Below are 18490 nucleotides of genomic sequence, written 5' to 3'. Positions count from 1 at the left end.
ACGAAACTGAAAGGAAGGAAGCCCAGGTTGTGCTCATTTACCAAGCAGATAGCTATCACTTGCCAAGCCAGCCATTCCTTCATGGTTTTGAATGGCGTGCTTGCTCGAATTCTTAAACCACTTGGCGATCTCTCCACAAGAAACTTGTTCAATGAACACACACCCAATGTTCTTGAGACCGACCATAGATCGACTGTAATCTATAAACCCCAAAGAAGAATGACCCTTCCTGCCACTGCTGTAGTAAACGGGTGAACTAGTATGTATAAATAAAAGGCAGTGTCCATCCATTCTTAACGTACATCACAGTCACGAAGAGCTTGTCACTTGTCACGAAGAGCAGCACTCATCTTGATAGGAGACTTGTTCACACTTTGTGTACACTCTCTCACTGTAGTACACCGCCTCACTGCTGTACACGCTGGGGACGCAATGCACGCAAGTGGACGCAACGTTTTGTTTTTGAGATCGATCGCAGTTTAAAATTTCGATCGCAGTTAAAAATTTCGAAAAATTCCCTAATTTTTTTAGCGTTGCGACATTTTCGACCAAAAAGGGCATTTTATTTTATTTTTCCCGAAAAAGGGCGAAATATTTTTTTCCTCCGAAAATAGCAAAATAATTTTTTTGCGCGCAAAAAAGCCGTTTTATGTGAAAAAATATTTTTTATTTTTTCACATAAAAATCCGATGTGCAGTTATAACATCCATTTTGAAGATGATTAACGAGGTGCTCATAAGAAAACAAGACCGAAAGTCTAACAGCGGCGTAGCTGGGCTTGTTTGATACTTTAGTTGAAAATAGACGTAATGACGTAGTGTGACACAAAACTGCTGCAACTTTAAAATATAGAAGATAAATTTTAACCTCTACTAACTTTGCAGTCACTACGAAGGGATTAGTGTTACGATCACATTTGTTATAATATTAACATTACGTTATAATTATTACGAAAATGATATTACTGTAAAAAAAAACCTAGGCTAATTTCTTACTTCAGCGGTTACACTGCTTACCATTGATTCATGAACCATACACCGCTTCAATCCATTAACTTTCCATTCATGACATTGTGATTAAAGTGTTATGGTGTGGTGCTGTGCACACACAATTCGTTTGCCAAGAAGGTAGGCCACAACGCGTTGTACAAACTGAAACACTTTATTAACAGCTCGCACGTAAGCACTGGGCGGGCTCGACTATCGAGCCCGCATATATGTCCCGAGGCCACGCCTTGCCCCCGGGCGTGGCCGGTCGGCCGAAAGGCGGGGCATGTATCTCAGTTCCACCCTGCGCCTCGTGACGCCTTTGCTCCGGGCGTGGCCCGAGCTGCGCCTCCACGCCCGGATGCTCGCGCCACCCACTGGTGCGCGGAATTATTGCCCACTGACAATGTGTCCGCCACAATGGTTATATTTACTATATTATTATTATTATTATTATTACGAAAACGATACTTACCAAGCATGGCGATTGTGATATATGGACAGGTTCGATGATATGTTCGGCCTGAACGAAATTGGAATTAAAATGGCGGTGTGCAGAGTCAGCTGCCATACTCCCGTAATGACATCAGATAATCACATCACCCTGTCATATGACCAGATCCTCAGCTCTGATTGGTACGCATTTGATGGGACATTCGAACGGACAAACACTGTTCTAGACGGCTTTGCCCTATGGGCTAAGCAATAAAAACCTGATGTGGTGGCTTACCAATATGGCGACCTGTCATCTTGGTCAGCCCACTGCACCTCGCTGGGTTCTTAAGCCACCATTTTTTTCCGGCCAACTCAAACGTGCCTTGCCTTGGAAAAACGATAGATTAATTAGCGCTGAGGAAGCGCCTCTAGCGAATGACTTCCAGCCAGTGTAACGCGAATTCCTGTCACAGGAATTCTGAGATCATATAAGTGTGACGTGGCAGTTCCTGATTGGTTCGTGTTGGGGAACCCCTTCTCGCTGCCGACGTGACGTAAATTCGCGCACGCGCACTGGTGAAGCGCGAGATTCTGCCCAAGGTTCTTATTATTATTATTATTATTATTTTTGTATACAAGATCGAGGCTCGAACCATGATCGAGGCTCGAAATTCCATGCCCGAACCTCAGCGCAATCCAAGAGGATTCACTTGTTATCATTACATATTTGAAGCATATCATCAAAATGTGGATTCGGATATGAGGATTGGATGCGGTAGACTAAATAATGGCCAAATCTGGAGTGAAATCTAACAAAATTCACCATATATAGCGATTGGTGAATACTATTCAGGCTGCTTTTGCAAGCCAAGGCGTTACAGTAGACAGAGCTCCCTTTTTGTTTTAGTCACAAGGCCGGGGATGTTTGGGTGTGTCAAAACACCCATTTTTGAATTTGTCTGCTCTCAGTGGTTTCCTCATTTCGCTAATTTGCTGCTTGAAAACGACCTGTTTTTTAAATTCCTCGGCCATTTCAACCAGAAGCAATCAGCTTAGATGCTCAGATGCTGAGATGCTTAGATGCTGAGATGCTTCGATGCTGAGATGCTTAGATGCTGAGATGCTTAGATGCTGAGATGCTTCGATGCTGAGATGCTCAGATGCTGAGATGCTGAGATGCTCAGATGCTTAGATGCTGAGATGCTTAGATGCTGAGATGCTTAGATGCTGAGATGCTTCGATGCTCAGATGCTCAGATGCTGAGATGCTGAGATGCTGAGATGCTCAGATGCTGAGATGCTGAGATGCTGAGATGCTGAGATGCTCAAATGCTGAGATGCTGAGATGCTCAGATGCTGAGATGCTGAGATGCTGAGATGCTCAGATGCTTAGATGCTGAGATGCTTCGATGCTTCGATGCTGAGATGCTCAGATGCTGAGATGCTTAGATGCTGAGATGCTGAGATGCTCAGATGCTCAGATGCTTCGATGCTGAGATGCTGAGATGCTTAGATGCTGAGATGCTTCGATGCTGAGATGCTTAGATGCTGAGATGCTGCGATGTCGAGATGTCGATCTAGATTTCGCCCTTATTATGGGCCTTATGAGGTCTGCCTTTTTTATAATAAAAAAAGGTTTAAAAAAAATCAAACATTTAAACAGCTTTCGACGTGCACCTTGACCCCATGGCCAAGGCACACCGTCTATCAAGACTGTCCCATTGGCATAAACATGCACCTCAACCCAAAGGCTGAAGCACATTTTCAATTAAAACACATGCATCCTGACCCCGAAGGGCCAGAATGCATGGTCATACAATTGGACCCCTCCTCCATCGGAGTGAGTCCCCACGACTTCAACACCATGCCGTCCCGACGAGGGCTTATTTTTCCCTCATCAGGACAGCATAATGCTGTCGTTTATTTCTGACCAAACTAAGCCACTAATAAACATAGATTGTACCCCCTAACTTGAAGAGGAAGCAAGGCACAGATTGTCTCACCCCAGCAATTGCTGCACAACCTGTTAGCAACAAGTGTCGCCTGGCAGTATGTTGTCAGCAGTATGTTGTCCTGATGAGCCCATAATAAGAGCGAAATCTAAATCGACATCTCTGACTTTGTTTATTTGTGACCATAGATCTTTAATCTCTGTCTGCAAGGACTTGAGTGCCACACGGATGCCTCCTAGTTTGGAGGTGATGTGTTGGTATAATTTACGGGCATGACTTCATCATCATCATGCCATAGGGTCAGTGCGTTTCTTTGACTCAATTTAATATTCCTGACTGCAAACCTCCTAACTGGTGATGTGCAGGGCAGAGGCAATGTGTACGTGTAGCAGGCGACACTCGTTGCTAACAGGTTGTGCAGCAATTACTGGTGTGATTCAATCTGTGCCTTGCTTCCTCCTCAAGTTAGGGGGTTCAATCTGTATATATGCAGTATATGTGTATAGTGTGGTGCTGTGCACACACGACTCGATTGCCAGAGAGGTAGGCCACAACGCGTTGGAACAAACAAAGAGTCTTTATTAAGAGCTCGCACTTCAGCACTGGGCGGGCTCGAGCTTAGAGCCCGCATATATGTCCCGAGGACCACGCCTTTTCCCCGGGCATGGCCGATCGGTCGAAAGGCGGGGCATGCACTTTTGTTCCCCGCCTGGACGCTCGCGCCACCCACTGGTGCACGGAATTATTTTCCCTTGTGCCCGCCACAAGCGCCCCCCCCCCCCGGAATTCCCACGCACCTGAAGGGTGAGTTTGCGGGGAAGCCGGATGACCCGGCCGAAACGCCCCCTGGCGATGGGTGCAGGGCTGGGGGGTAGCGGGACGGCGGGGCTGGGGGGTGTCGGGGGTCTGACCGCCGGGGGGTGGCCTCGACGCGGAGGCAGAGCTGCTTGCGGGGGGTGGACCAGATTGAGGTGGGCCGGCTTGAGGCGGTCCACGGAGATGCGATCCGGGGCACCGCCGATGTCGATGGTGAAATATTTGTCCCCCGGTCTCCAGCACGCGGAAGGGCCCGTCGTACGGGGGCCGTAGCGGTGCCCGGTGGCTGTCGTGCCGGACGAAGACGTACTCCGCCGTGCGAAGCTTCGGGTCGACGTGGGAAGATGGGCAACCGTGGTGTGCCGTCGGCACCGGGGCGAACCTCCGGGCGGTCTCCTGAAGGGCGGAGCGCTGTTACGCCGTGGACCAAGGAGCCGTGGAGTCGGGGATAAATTCGCCCGGTACCCGCAGTGGTTGCCCGAAAACCAGCTCCGCCGAGGACGTGCACAGGTCGTCCTTGGGTGCCGTCCTGAGGCCCAGCAGGACCCAGGGGAGCCTGTCGGCCCAGCTGCCGTCGCGGAGGCTGGTCCGGAGCGCGGCCTTCATCGAGCGATGAAAGTGCTCGCACAGGCCATTGGCCTGGGGGTGGTAGGCCGTGGTGCGGTGTAGTTTCACGCCGAACCCTTGCGCCACCGCAGCCCAGAGCTCCGAGGTGAACTGGGGGCTGCGGTCGGACGAGATGTCTGAGGGGGCACCAAACCGGGCAACCCAAGTGGCGATGAAGGCTTGCGCCACATCAGCCGCAGACGTCGCCGCCAATGGGACGGCCTCCGGCCACCGTGTGGTGCGGTCCACCATGGTGAGGAGGTGGGTGAACCCCCACGAGGGGGGCAGAGGTCCTACCAGATCGACGTGCACGTGGTCGAACCGACGCTCAGGCACCGCAAATGGGGCCAACGGGGCCTGGGTGTGGCGGTGGACCTTTGCGCGCTGGCACGCGAGGCATGTCCTGGCCCAGTCGCGGACGTCCTTCCTGAGGCCATGCCAGACGAACTTCGCTGCGACGAGCTTCTGGGAGGCCTTCGTGCCCGGGTGGGACAGGCCGTGGATGGTGTAGAACACTGGGCGCTGCCAGCCAGCGGGCACGATGGGGCGAGGCCGGCTGAGGGAGACGTCGCACAGGAGGGCCGCGCCCATGGCGTCGAACAGCACCTCGGTGACGCGGAGGCCCGTGACGGCGGTCTGCAAGGCCTGGATGCCGGGGTCGGCGGTCTGGTCCTCCGCCATCCGGGCATAGTCGATCCCGAGGTGGACCGCGTGCGCGACGGACCGGGAAAGGCAATCCGCCACCGGGTTGTCTTTACCCGCCACGTGATGGATGTCCGTCGTATACTCGGACACGGCAGAGAGGTGACGCTGCTGCCGTGCCGACCATGGCTCGGCGACCTTGGCCATTGCGAACACAAGGGGCTTGTGGTCGACGAAAGCCGTGATCGAGCGGCCCTCCAGCAGATGGCGGAAGTGTCGGACCGCCAGGTGGAGCCCGAGCAGCTCGCGGTCGAAGGTGCTGTAGCGGCATTCGTGCGGGCGAAGCTGCCGGCTAAAAAACACCAGCGGTTGCCAAGCACCACGCACCCACTGCTCGTGCACCACGCCCACCGCGTAGTCCGACGCGTCGGTGGTGAGGGCGATCGGTGCATCGGGCGCCTGGTGCGCCAGCATGGTGGCGTTGGCCAGGGCCAGCTTTGCGCCTGCAAACGCCGCGGCCATCGGCTCCGACCAGGCGATGTCACCTTTGCCCGGCTTGCCCCAGAGGGCCTCGTGCAGGGGGCGGAGGAGCTGGGCGATGTGGGGCACGAAGCGGTGTTAAAAATTTACCATGCCCAGGAACTCCTGGAGCTCCTTGATCGTGCGGGGTCGCGGGAAATCCCTGACCGCCTCCACCTTGGCCGGTAAAGGGACGGCTCCGTGCCTGGTGATGCGGTGCCCCAAGAAGTCGATGGTGGCGATGCCGAAATGGCACTTTGCGGGGTTGATGATTAGGCCATGCTGGACCAGGCGTTCGAAAAGCATGCGGAGGTGGAGCAGGTGCTCCTCCCAGGACGCGCTCGCGACTAGGATGTCGTCGAGGTAGACAAAGAGGAAAGGTAAGTCGCGCAAGACGCTGTCCATAAGCCGTTGGAACGCCTGGGCCGCATTCTTCAACCCGAAAGGCATTCGCAGGAACTCGAAGAGGCCGAAAGGGGTGATGACGGCCGTCTTCGGGACATCGCCCGGTTGTACGGGGACCTGGTGGTAGCCCCGGATGAGATCCACCTTGGAAAACACGGTCGTGTTTGCCAACCGGGCGGAAAAGTCCTGGATATGCGGGACCGGGTAGCGGTCGGGGGTGGTGGCATCATTGAGCCGGCGGTAGTCCCCGCACGGCCGCCATCCCCCACCGGGCTTCGGCACAATGTGCAGAGGAGAAGCCCAAGCGCTGTTGGAGCGCCGTACGATCCCCAGCCGCTCCAGCGTGGCGAACTCCGCTTTCGCCACAGCGAGCTTCGTGGGTTCGAGTCGGCGTGCCCGGGCATAGACCGGCGGCCCGACCATGGGTATATGGTGCTCCACCCCGTGTTTAACGGCCATCGCTGAGAAGGTGGGCCACGTGAGGGCCGGGAAACTGGCTAGGAGGCGGGTAAAGTCGTTCGCTGCCGGAAGCGTGCAAACTAAACTCGCCGGGACGGAACCTTCCAGCAAGCCGCTTGGCTAGCCGCTCGGTGAGCCGCTCAGTGAGCCGCCCAACGAGCCGCTCAGCGAACAAGCAAGCGAGCTGAAGGTTTTGGCCTGGACGAGACGTCTGCGCTTCACGTCGACCAACAGCCCATGCGCACATTGGAAGTCCGTGCCCAGCAGGGCCATTGGCACGCTGGCGGTCACGAACGACCATTGAAAGTGCTGCCCTCCGAACCTCAGTGAGAGGCAACGCTTCCCGAATGTGCGGATGGGTGTACCGTTGGCGGCAAGCAAAGCAGGGCCCCGGTCCGCGGCTTGCTTGTCGGACGTGGAGGCGGGGAGGACACTTACCTGCGCTCCTGTGTCGCAAAGGAAATGGCGCCCGGACAAGGTGTCCGTGATGAACAGGAGGCTGCCGGAATGGCCGACGCTCATGGCCGCAAGTGAGCGCCGGTCGTTTCCCGACCTGTCAAAAGAACACGGCGGGCGGCACGTTTTAGCCTTGCGGCCAAACCTGGCATGGTAGTAGCACCAGGTTTGCGGTGGTGGCCCCCGTGGTGGCCGTGTCGGCGGCGGCGGTAGTGGGTGGGGCGTAGCAGCGGCCACGAGGGAAGCAGGGGGTGCTGGAGCCTCCGCACCGGGAGCCACTACGGCAGCACCATACACCGACCGCGTGTCGCAGGCCACGAAATACTTGTCGGCCTCTCCAGCCAGGGCGCGGGGTTCCGTGATTTTGGAACCGGCCAGCGCGAGGTGCACCTGTATCGGTAGCTGGCGGAGGAAAAGTGCGCGAAACAAGAAATCCAGGCGCTGGTCTCCAAGCAGCGACAGCATGTAATCCATCCGCACGGATGGTCGTGTGTCGCCGAGGGCGGGAAGGTCCAGGAGGCGGTCGGCCCGTTCGATCTCCGTGAGCCTGAACATGGCGAGGAGGAGATGTTTGAGCGCCTCGTACTTGTTGTTGCCCGGCGGGCGCCGAAGGATGGACACGACTCGGGCGGCAGTGCCGGGCCCGAGGGCGGCGACCACGTGGTAGTACCGGGTCTCGTCTGCCGTGATGCCTCGGAGCTGAAATTGAGCTTCGGCCTGCACAAACCAAACGTTGGCTTGTGCTTCCCAAAACTCCGGGAGTTTGACGGCGACGGCGTTGGTAGCCATGGTGCGTTCGGGGGTCAGCAACGGCTGAACCAATCGGGGTCACCAGTGTGGTGCTGTGCACACACGACTCGATTGCCAGAGAGGTAGGCCACAACGCGTTGGTACAAACAAAGAGTCTTTATTAAGAGCTCGCACTTCAGCACTGGGCGGGCTCGAGCTTAGAGCCCGCATATATGTCCCGAGACCACGCCTTGTCCCCGGGCGTGGCCGATCGGTCGAAAGGCGGGGCATGCGCTTTCGTTCCCCGCCTGGACGCTCGCGCCACCCACTGGTGCGCAGAATTATTGTCCCTTGTGCCCGCCACAATAGTGTATAAAGGGGTGCTGGCTTGGGATTCTAAGGGCTTGAGTTCAAATCCTGGTCGTTCGTTGAATTAACACCAGGTGGGGTTGACTCGGCCTGTCATCCTTCCGAGTTCAGAAAAATGAGTACCAGCTTACTGTGATGAATGAGCCAATCAAGTATCCTGTGTAGGAGTGATGCTGCTTCGATTGTGCCCAATAGTCAAGAAACTGCTTCGGTAGCCATATGCATGTGATGATGTGGTAGTGGATATCATCATCATCATCATAAATACATATATATATATATAAATATATATATATATATATATATATATATATATATATATATATATATATTTATATATATACATTTAGGAGTCGCGGAAGGCGAGAGAACGAGGCCATTCGTAGGGTTCGAAGATGGTTTATTGTAACAGCAAGATCCAGCACACTAGACTCGAACGGAAGTCAGCATGCTTATATAAAGCCAAAAGCCCTCTTCGGAGGGCATGGCTCCGGCAACCGCGCGTGCGTCACGTCCGCACAACCACAAGTCCAACAGGCCCGTGCACGTGCATTATGCCCAAATAAGGTAATCACATAAGGTAACCGCCACATATATATATATATATATATATATATATATATATATATATATATATATATATATATATATATATATATATATACATACATACATAAATATCGTATGACTCGAAGCATATGCATTATGATGATGTTAAAATTTGAATGAGAATAATTAGAATTGTTCAAAATGTTTCATTTTATTGAGAGGAGGGCTAAGAGTCATACATGGATATTGCAGCGACTCCATTTGCCCCCTCTCCACCCTTCCAACAGGGAGTTTTTCACCTTTGGCGAAATCCATGTCAAGGTGTATAGATACCTTAGCATGGCGTTTTTCCAAGGCCGCTTCTAATTCGAATAACAAAAAAAAGTAACACCACTAATGATAAGGCTCTTTATAAGTTTCAGTTTTAATTGTCTCACATACTGTCTTTGATTTGAGCCAAATTTGAGCCAAGTAACTGAAACTTTACTCGTCTGTCCAAAGCACCTTTGACCATTGTTGTATCATCCAATTTCTGTGTTGTTGTGCATATTTTAGCCTTTTTGTATTTTTCCCCTTTCTTACGAGAGGGTTTCTTACTGCAACACATCCTGACTCCTGTAAGCCCTGATTTCAAAAGTAAACCTTCGTACTGTTGATGGATGGATGACACCTGAGCCTTCTGCCAATTCTGTTGCCATTTCAACGCTCGTGTTCTTTCTATTCCTTAAGGATATTATCTTCAAGTATGGGCACCCGCGGAACTACGTAACTTCCGGTTAGTGCACCCTTCACGACAACAGTCACGTGATTGGATACGTTGAAAACAAACCACAAAAGGGCACGTGTTACAGCTTACTTCCGGTAATCTCGCCCTCACCTATTGCACATTGTTGATAGACAGCTTTTTTGGCTCTTCCAGTCCAAACTTTGTCAATGACAGATGTTGTTTCTCTGTACTTGTTGATTGTGCTTTCGATACTACACCTGGATAATGGAATGAAGCGAGCTATTTCTCTCAATATTTTCCTTCTTTCAGCAGAAATGCAATTATATGGCTATTTTCTCCTGCAATTTTTGCCATTTTGTTTTAAGCTAACAGGTAATCCTGATAGATGTGTATTCTGCAGTATGAAAAGTGGGATTTCAGCTTTCTGAATGTGTACAGAGAAACGCTGTTAGGTGTGTTCCGTTGTGCGGCTTGCTTACCGCTTGCCAAGAAGCTTGCCTAATTGAAAGCAAGCACTCCAACAGAATGGAGTGCTCAGCACCGCTTAACAACATGGCGGCCTCCATGTCAACAATACCATCATGATACTCGGGCAAATGCTGTCCGAGCTGTCGGTTTCAGTTTTACTCCAATGTCTTGCGACAACTTTCCCAAATGAATTTATTGTGTAATCGGTGGCTACAGAGTACGAGGAGGAAGGAAACAAAGATAAATAAATGAGGAGTGAGAAGGAGGAGCCCCCTACCAAGCTTATATATGGACCCTCCCATTCTGCATTTGGTGAGTGGTTTTGCATGTTTGTAGATCTTGAAGAAATAGGATGAAAAGTAGAAGAAACAATAAAAGTATGAAAAGCACGTTTCAATAATATTATGAGTATACATAAACGATGTTTGCTTCTGAACATTTCATTGGTTGAAATATCATTTTGAATCCGACTATGCTGGCCATTTAGGGTAACGTAACAAAGCACCTCTCTGAATCACTTGCTCCATTTGCAGAGTGGCTAGGTGAGTGGCTTGCAAAGCAGTTGGTACAGAACGACTCGGATGGAACGCGATGGCGAGCTGCTTGCTGACTGAATACACCCCTGATGAAGAACACCTGACAATGAGTCATCAATTAGAGTTGGTTGGTAAATGTGATGGATCTACAACACTTCTTATTAGCTGTTCACATATTGTTTACTTTACATTATTGAAGATTCTGATCAATGCAAATGAAAGATTCCTGAATGACAATCTTAGTTTAGTCTCACAAAAACTATGCTGTATTAACATCAATGAATGTCGTTATAATAGTTGAAAACACAAGTGGAAGCTTTGCGTAGATGATTGATGGTCATAACATCCTGCTATAACCTTTTTCAAAATTTTCACCTTTTGGTGCCTTATAGCCTGGAATGAAATTGCATTAAATCAGACTTTTTCCACCTATATTTTCACATCATAACCCACAACTTTCAAGTAAAAAGCAACTTCTGCAAATTTTCGAAAATTTATGAAAAATACAAAACTAGAAAGCATCTGAAAATGCAAAGGCCGTCCATGTCATTTTGTAGTCAGATTTTTCCTCAACTCTGTGTTTGCCCTCTAAATCTTGTGTCCCAAACCCATCCCTCTCTGTACCCACCGTACCCAGTCGTACCCAGCTGCTCCTGGACTCCGTGTCCTTTCCTCCTGACAAGGTGGAAAAGTTTCTGTCAACCCTCGACTCTGATTCTGCAACTGGACCTGACGGCATCAGCCCACGGGTCCTAAAATCCTGTTGTTCCGCTCTTTCACTCCCTCTCTCTGTTCTCTTCACCCTCTCTTTTGCTCAAGGTCAACTGCCATCTGCTTGGAAATCAGCCAACATCACCGCTTTACACAAAAAAGGTGCAAAAACAGATCCTAGCAACTAGAGACCAATCAGCCTTCTCCCAATTATCAGCAAAGTCATGGAATCCATCATTGCTTCGGATATGAAATCTTTCCTCTCCTCCAATGGCTTGATCTCTGATCATCAATTTGGTTTCAGACCAGGTCACTCTACTCTGGACATGCTGCTTCTGCTGTCTCAACAATGGATGGAGGTCCTCAATGCCAAACAGAAAATTAGAGCTGTCTCCCTCGACATATCACGTGCCTTCGATACGGTCTGGCACCCCGCTCTGCTCACCAAACTCTCCTCCTTTGGTATCCATGGAAATCTCCACGCATGGCTGGCGGACGTCCTCTCTAGTCATAGTCAACGTGTGGCCCTGAATGGGTTTCTCTCATCTCCTCTTCCTGTTCAGGCTGGAGTTCCCCAAGGCAGTGTTCTGGGCCCTGTGCTTTTTCTGGTCTTCATCAATGATCTCTCTGACTCTCTTGAAAATCCTCTCTATCTCTTTGTTGATGACTCCACTCTCTGCCGCTCCATTCCTCATCCCTCAGATCGGCAGTCTGCAGCCTCCTCACTCTCTGCAGACCTGGACAAAATCACAGACTGGGAAAACAAGTGGAACATGTCTTTCAATCCTGACAAATCTCACACTCTTACGATGTCTCTCCGAAAAGACCGACTGGACAACCCTCCCATCTACTTTCTGAATAATCCTCACCAAGAAGTTCTGTCACTCAAGCTTTTGGGTCTCACTATCTGCCATGATCTTTCCTGGGAAAACCACATTTCCAACCTGGCCTCCAAAGCCAGTCGCCAACTGGGCATCCTCCGTCGTGCGAAGTCCTTCCTTGGCACACCTGAGTTCCTCACCACATACAAGGCTTTCATCCGCAGCTCAATGGAGTACTGCTCTCCCCTCTGGGCTGGTGCTCCTGCCTCACACCTAGCTCGTCTTCACGCTGTTGAAACCAAAGCATTCAGAATCATTGGAATCTCCCACGATGACGCTATCTCCGAGGGCCTTTCACTTACTCACCGCAGGCAGGTTGGTGCCTTTCCGTCTTCTACAGACTCCTCTCCGGCCTTGCTCCCCCAGCTCTCTCTTGGCTCTGTCCCCCAAATATTCCTACAGGTCGCACAAGATCTGCCTGCAACCCTCTTATGGTTAAACTGCCAAAATCAAGACTCTCTGCTCACCTTCACTCCTTCATTCCTCTTTTCTCCTACCTCTGGAACAAACTCCCTCACTCTCTTCAATCCCACTCCTCCCTCCAGGTCTTTAAAACAGCTGTTCACCACCATCTCTTATCTTCCCCAATCCAAAACCTTGATCTTTTCTACCCCTGCTAATTTCACCCCAAATCCACTTTTTTGAAATACCAACTTCTTTCCTGGAAGTCCTTGGTGTCTTTGCGTTTTATACCTATCCTGCCTCCCCCCAAGCCCTCTCCCTCCCACACATCTCCTGATGTCCCTGCTCTCAAATGTTGTGTTTGTGTGCTTCCTCCCCTTCTCTCCCCATCTTGTCTACCGCTCCCCTTTTTATATACTTTGTTTGCTTGTTTGTTTGATGTGTTTGTTTGATAAATGTTAGCTCTTTCACGAGCCTCGATTCTGTATACAAAAAAAAAGAAAAAAAAAGAAAATACGTCTTCTTCTTCTTCTGAATGCTCAAAATAACGAAAACAGTTAAAGAAATACAAAATGAAAACAGCATGACCTTTGAGCTTTAGATGTCATAAAAAATTTCAGATAAATCGGGTTAAAATTGGTGATTTTACACAAACTTGACCTTTGACCTTTTGATCTAAAAAAACAAACAATCAGCTTGTAGCTTTTGATTGGTGAATCAACCAGTGACCCAATATGGAAATTCCTTAAATTTCAGGTCAATTGGGTGAAAATTGGTGATTTTATGCAACCTTAACATTTGACTTTTTGACTTTTTGACCAAATTATTAATTTGCCTTCTCCATATTCTCATAATGGTAAATTTAAATTTCAGGTCAACTGGTGCTGGCTTAGTGGTTAGGGTGCCGGCTTGGGATCCTAGGATCCTGAGTTTGAATCGTGGTCGATCGCTGAATTAACACCAGGGGGGTTGACTCAGCCTGTCATCCTTCCGAGATCGGCAATTTGAGAACCAGCTTGCTGGGATGAATGATCCCGGTGTGTACCCCGATTTAGAATAAGGTACACCATATCCCTGCGCATGCATCGTAAGAGGTGACTAAGAGTTGGTGTCAGGAAGGGCATCTGGCCATAAAACGTTGCCTCAAACAGGGAACCATGATTGTCATAGGGCCCGCAAGGCTAACCCCCGCTCTAGCGGGGAAAAATGGCCTTAAAACGATCATTCGTTCATTCAACTGGAAGAAAATTTATGATTTGGGTTATGTTGACCTTTGACCTTTTGACAAAATCATTAATTTGTTTTCTCCGTATGATCACAATAAAGATGGTGAAAATTTGATGACAATAGCTCAAATGGAAAAAGAGTTACGGCTCGGACAGACACACACACAGACAGACACACAGAAGTGATTGCAAAATCCCGTCTCCTGCTGCACAGGGTTGGGCTAACTAGAATATCTTGGTTGGATAAGTGTTCACCCCCCTGAGTTAATACTTGATGGAAGCACCTTTGAAAGGCAATTACAACTGTGAGTCTGTTGGGATAAGTCTCCACCAAATTTACACACATGAATTGGGCAATATTTGCCCATTCTTCTGCACAAAACTTTTAACCTCAATCAAGTTGCGTTTGGGCCACTAAAGGACATTACTCCCTGTATATAAATGTGTGTGTGTGTGTATATACAGTCACGTGAAAAAGTAAGTACACCCCATGTTAAGTTTTGACTTTTTCAACATATTTCAACATACAGCTATTTGATCTTCATTTCAACAATATTGATAGATAAAGGTGATATAATATAACAAATATCATGAAACATTTACATATTGTAGTCCATTGTATAACTTAAATAAACATAAATGCAAATTTCGCATGTGGAAAAAGTAAGTACACCCCTACATTTATCACGACTTCAAACACCTAAAATTAGGATCAGGTGCACCAGCTCAAGTGCAAATGATTAGAACATTGTTAGAGAGGATCTTGGAGGAACCTGTCTTATTTAAACCTCAGACAATTAGTGTGGTTTGCTATTTGTTGTTGAAGTGTGCGGCGTCACAATGCCTTGATCAAAAGAGCTCTCTGAGGCCTTCAGAAAAAAGGTGAAAGGTGCCTACGAATCTGGAAAGGGATTTAAAAAGATCTCCAAAGAATTTGAAATCAATCATTCGACTGTCCGGAAGATCATCTACAAGTGGAGAAGATTCCAAACAACTGCCAACTTGTTCAGGCCAGGCCGCCCCAGCAAGTTCAGCCCAAGAGCAGTCTGCAAGATGCTGAAAGAAGTCTCTAAGAACCCCAGAATGTCATCACGGGACCTAGAGGTAGCACTTGCCACTGTTGACGTCAAAGTGCACGAGTCTACCATAAGAAAGAGGCTGCACAAATTTGATCTACATGGGAGGTGTGCCAGGAGGAAACCTTTGGTGTCCAGAAAGAACATCAGGGCAAGACTAAAGTTTGCCAATGAACACCGAGGCAAAGACCAGCACTTCTGGAACAATGTGATCTGGACAGATGACTCAAAGGTAGAGCTATTTGGCCACTGTACCAGAAGACATGTTTGATGAAAACCAAAGACAGCATTTGACCACAAGAACCTGATACCAACTGTAAACAATGGTGGTGGAAATATTATGGTTTGGGGCAGCTTTGCTGCATCAGGGCCTGGGCACCTCACCATCATAGAACCCACTATGAATTCTTCATTGTACCAGAGGGTGCTTGAGAATAATGTGAGGCCATCTGTCAGAAACTTGAAGCTCAACCAAAGGTGGACCTTGCAACATGACAATGACCCGAAAGATACCAGGAAAATCCACCAAAGAATGGCTGAAAAGAAACAAATGGAGGGTTCTGGAATGGCCAAGTCAAAGCCCGGATCTAAATACCATCGAGATGTTGTGGGGGGATTTGAAACGAGCTGTGCATGCAAGAAACCCCTCAAACATCACACAGCTGCAAGAATTCTGCATGGAGGAGTGGGCAAAAATTTCTCCCCGTCGATGTCAGAGAGACAGTTATAAGAAACGCCTACTTGAGGTTGTTTCTGCTAAAGGGGGCAATACCACCTATTAGAGCCAAGGGTGTACTTACTTTTTCCACATGCGAAATTTGCATTTATGTTTATTTAACTTATACAATGGACTACAAAATGTAAATGTTTCATGATATTTGTTTTATTATATCACCTCTATCTATCAATATTGTTGAAATGAAGATCAAATAGCTGTATGTTGAAATATGTTGAAAAAGTCAAAACTTTACATGGGGTGTACTTACTTTTTTACGTGACTGTATATATATATATATATATATATATATATATATATATATATATATATATATATATATATATATATATATATATATATATATATATATATGTAAATATGTTATATATATATATATATATATATATATATATAAATATGTTATATATATATATATATATATATATATATATATATATATAAATATGTTATATATATATATATATATATATATATATATATATATATATATATATAAATATGTTATATATATATATATATATATATATATATATATATATATATATAAATATGTTATATATATGTATATATATATATATATATGTATATATAAATATGTTATATATATATATATATATATATATATATATATATATATATATATATATATATATATATATATACATTGCATTCAGAAAGTAGTCAGACCCCTTCACTTTTTTCACATTTTGTTATGTTGCAGCCTTATGCTGAAATCGTTTAAATTCTTTTTTTCCCTCATCAATCTACACTCATTACCCTTTAATGACAAAGAGAAAACAGGATTTTAGAAAGTTTTGCAAATTTATTAAAAAGAAAAAACTGAAATATCACATTGACATAAGTATTCTTTAGTAATTGAAAATGCTTTTTTGTCGAAAAACGTCTAATTTTGTCCGATTTTCTTGGGATTTATTTTAGTCGTCTTCAACTACGTCAGCAACAGTGAAAAATGATATCATAAGACTAAGTTGTGGGCGAGCCTAGAATGGTTTGGCTTTGTTAGTCCGCAAATAATGGGGAATTTTAAACATTAATAAAAAGAAAAACCTGAGACCCCACAAACACGGCACTTACCTTATTCTTCTCAGGAAACGCTAGTCTCTCCTAATATGCACATATATACTCATTCGCTTTCATATTTAATGATAGAAGATGCTTCAAATGTGCACTAGAGGCCTATGGGACATCAAATGTATGCAACGCAAACAAAATGGTGGTGCCTAGCTAATGGATGGTGCTTGTGGTGTTTGGGGAGAGTGGGAGGGTGTGGCCTACAGATTGGACGGGCCTAGCACAGATAAAAATTTGCCTTTATATATACTAGTACACCCGCTCACTACGGGAGCAGCAGGAAAGGTCATTCCTCTTTGGGGTATATAGATTATCGTAGATATATGGTCGGCTCTCAAGAACATTGGGTGTGTGATGATTTGCCAAATTTGTTGTGGTTAAATCACCAAGTGGTTTAAGCATTCGAGCAAACACTCCATTCAAAACCATTAAAGAGCGGCTGGCTTGGCAAGCGCTAGCTAGCTGCTTGGCAAATGAGCACAACCTGGGCTTCCTCCCTTTCAGTTTCGTGTTAAACAGCAGGAGCGAGTTTCAAAAGGCCGCTACGAAAAACGCCACGGTAGCGGCAGGAAGGGCCATGTTATTAACCCAAACCTTGTGGGGGTATATAGAGTGAGGTAGATCTTCACTCAGTTCTGTAAGTAAAACCTACCTCACGGATGTTGGGATTCCTCCAAATTTCTTTGTTTAATGTTATAAACAGCATTAGCAACTGTTTACAAAGCTTAAAAAGCACATACGTGTTTGTGGTTTATAATATATACGTGTTGAGGCTGTTGCTCCCACAAAAACGCCATAAGTTATTTATAAACGTTGAAACAGAGTTTGTTCAAGGAGGAAAAACCCCTTGGAGAGGTGGGACATTTTTCGTATTCATATTGTTTTGTAATAACATTAATATCATGCTATTATCATTCGTTTTGTTATTACTCGTAAAAGCGGCCTTGGAAAAACGCCATGCTAAAGCTATCTCTACACAGATATACACCTCAACACACAACCCCATTGGCACGGAAACCCCCTTGGGGAGGGGGGCAAATGAATCTGCTACAACCTTAATTGTGCGACCTATAGTCCTCCTGTCAAGTTTGGTAGAGATTGGATAAATAACGACGGAATCTATCGCGGTCAAAATCATCAGACAGACAGACAGACACCAAATTGCGTATTTTAGTATGATACTAGTACAGCCTACCCGTCGCTTTGCTGATGGACCAATTAGTCATCCTGTTTGCCAAAATTAATTTACCTCTGCGAAGAGTCCTTTAACCTCAGTGTTGCCCAGGTAAAAAAATGAATTGTAACACCTTCCGCCACTACCACCAGGTGGCAGTACACGGTACACATTTACATAAAGAAATTATGGACCCCCGCACTTCTCCCACACTCCAGCGTGAGGCCTCGGCCACATAGCCTATGTTACCCCACACAGAAAGTTGTATTTATATCCCGAGTTTGGAGTTTGTAACTTAAAAGATGTGGCTGTGCATCGAACACATACAAATACAGAGAGAGGGAGAGAGATTTTTGCCTTTTTAATGGAATACATATGTATAAGATGAAGTGGATTGTGAAAAAGCTTTATATCTTTGATGAAATGGATTGTGGTTTCATTCTGCAAGTAAGTAAATAACCCAAGTAAAGCAATAATTAGTGATTGGAATGCGTTCTTAATTTATTGAAAAGTTTTCAGCTAATGAAAATTTTAAT

General features: G+C 46.9%; 1 protein-coding gene across 5 annotated transcripts in view; it reads right to left on the bottom strand.

The window, feature by feature from the left end:
* The window catches only part of HOXD3 (homeobox D3), a 198445-nt gene that overhangs the window by 100689 nt on the left and 79266 nt on the right, over nt 1–18490 (bottom strand). Inside the window, exon 1 of one of the 5 annotated variants that reach the window (XM_068122688.2) lies at nt 10623–10747. The exons of the other annotated variants lie outside the window; for them this stretch is intronic. The gene's annotated coding sequence lies outside the window, so the exon portion shown is untranslated. Of the gene's footprint in view, nt 1–10622; nt 10748–18490 lie in introns of those variants that run through there. 5 annotated transcript variants of the gene reach the window in all.

Source organism: Myxine glutinosa, chromosome 7, assembly GCF_964187855.1.
Source record: "Myxine glutinosa chromosome 7, kmMyxGlut1.1, whole genome shotgun sequence".
NCBI classification, from domain to species: Eukaryota; Metazoa; Chordata; class Myxini; order Myxiniformes; family Myxinidae; genus Myxine; species Myxine glutinosa.
The sequence above is the reverse complement of the archived record's forward strand: the minus strand, read 5'-3'. Positions and strand labels throughout refer to the sequence as shown.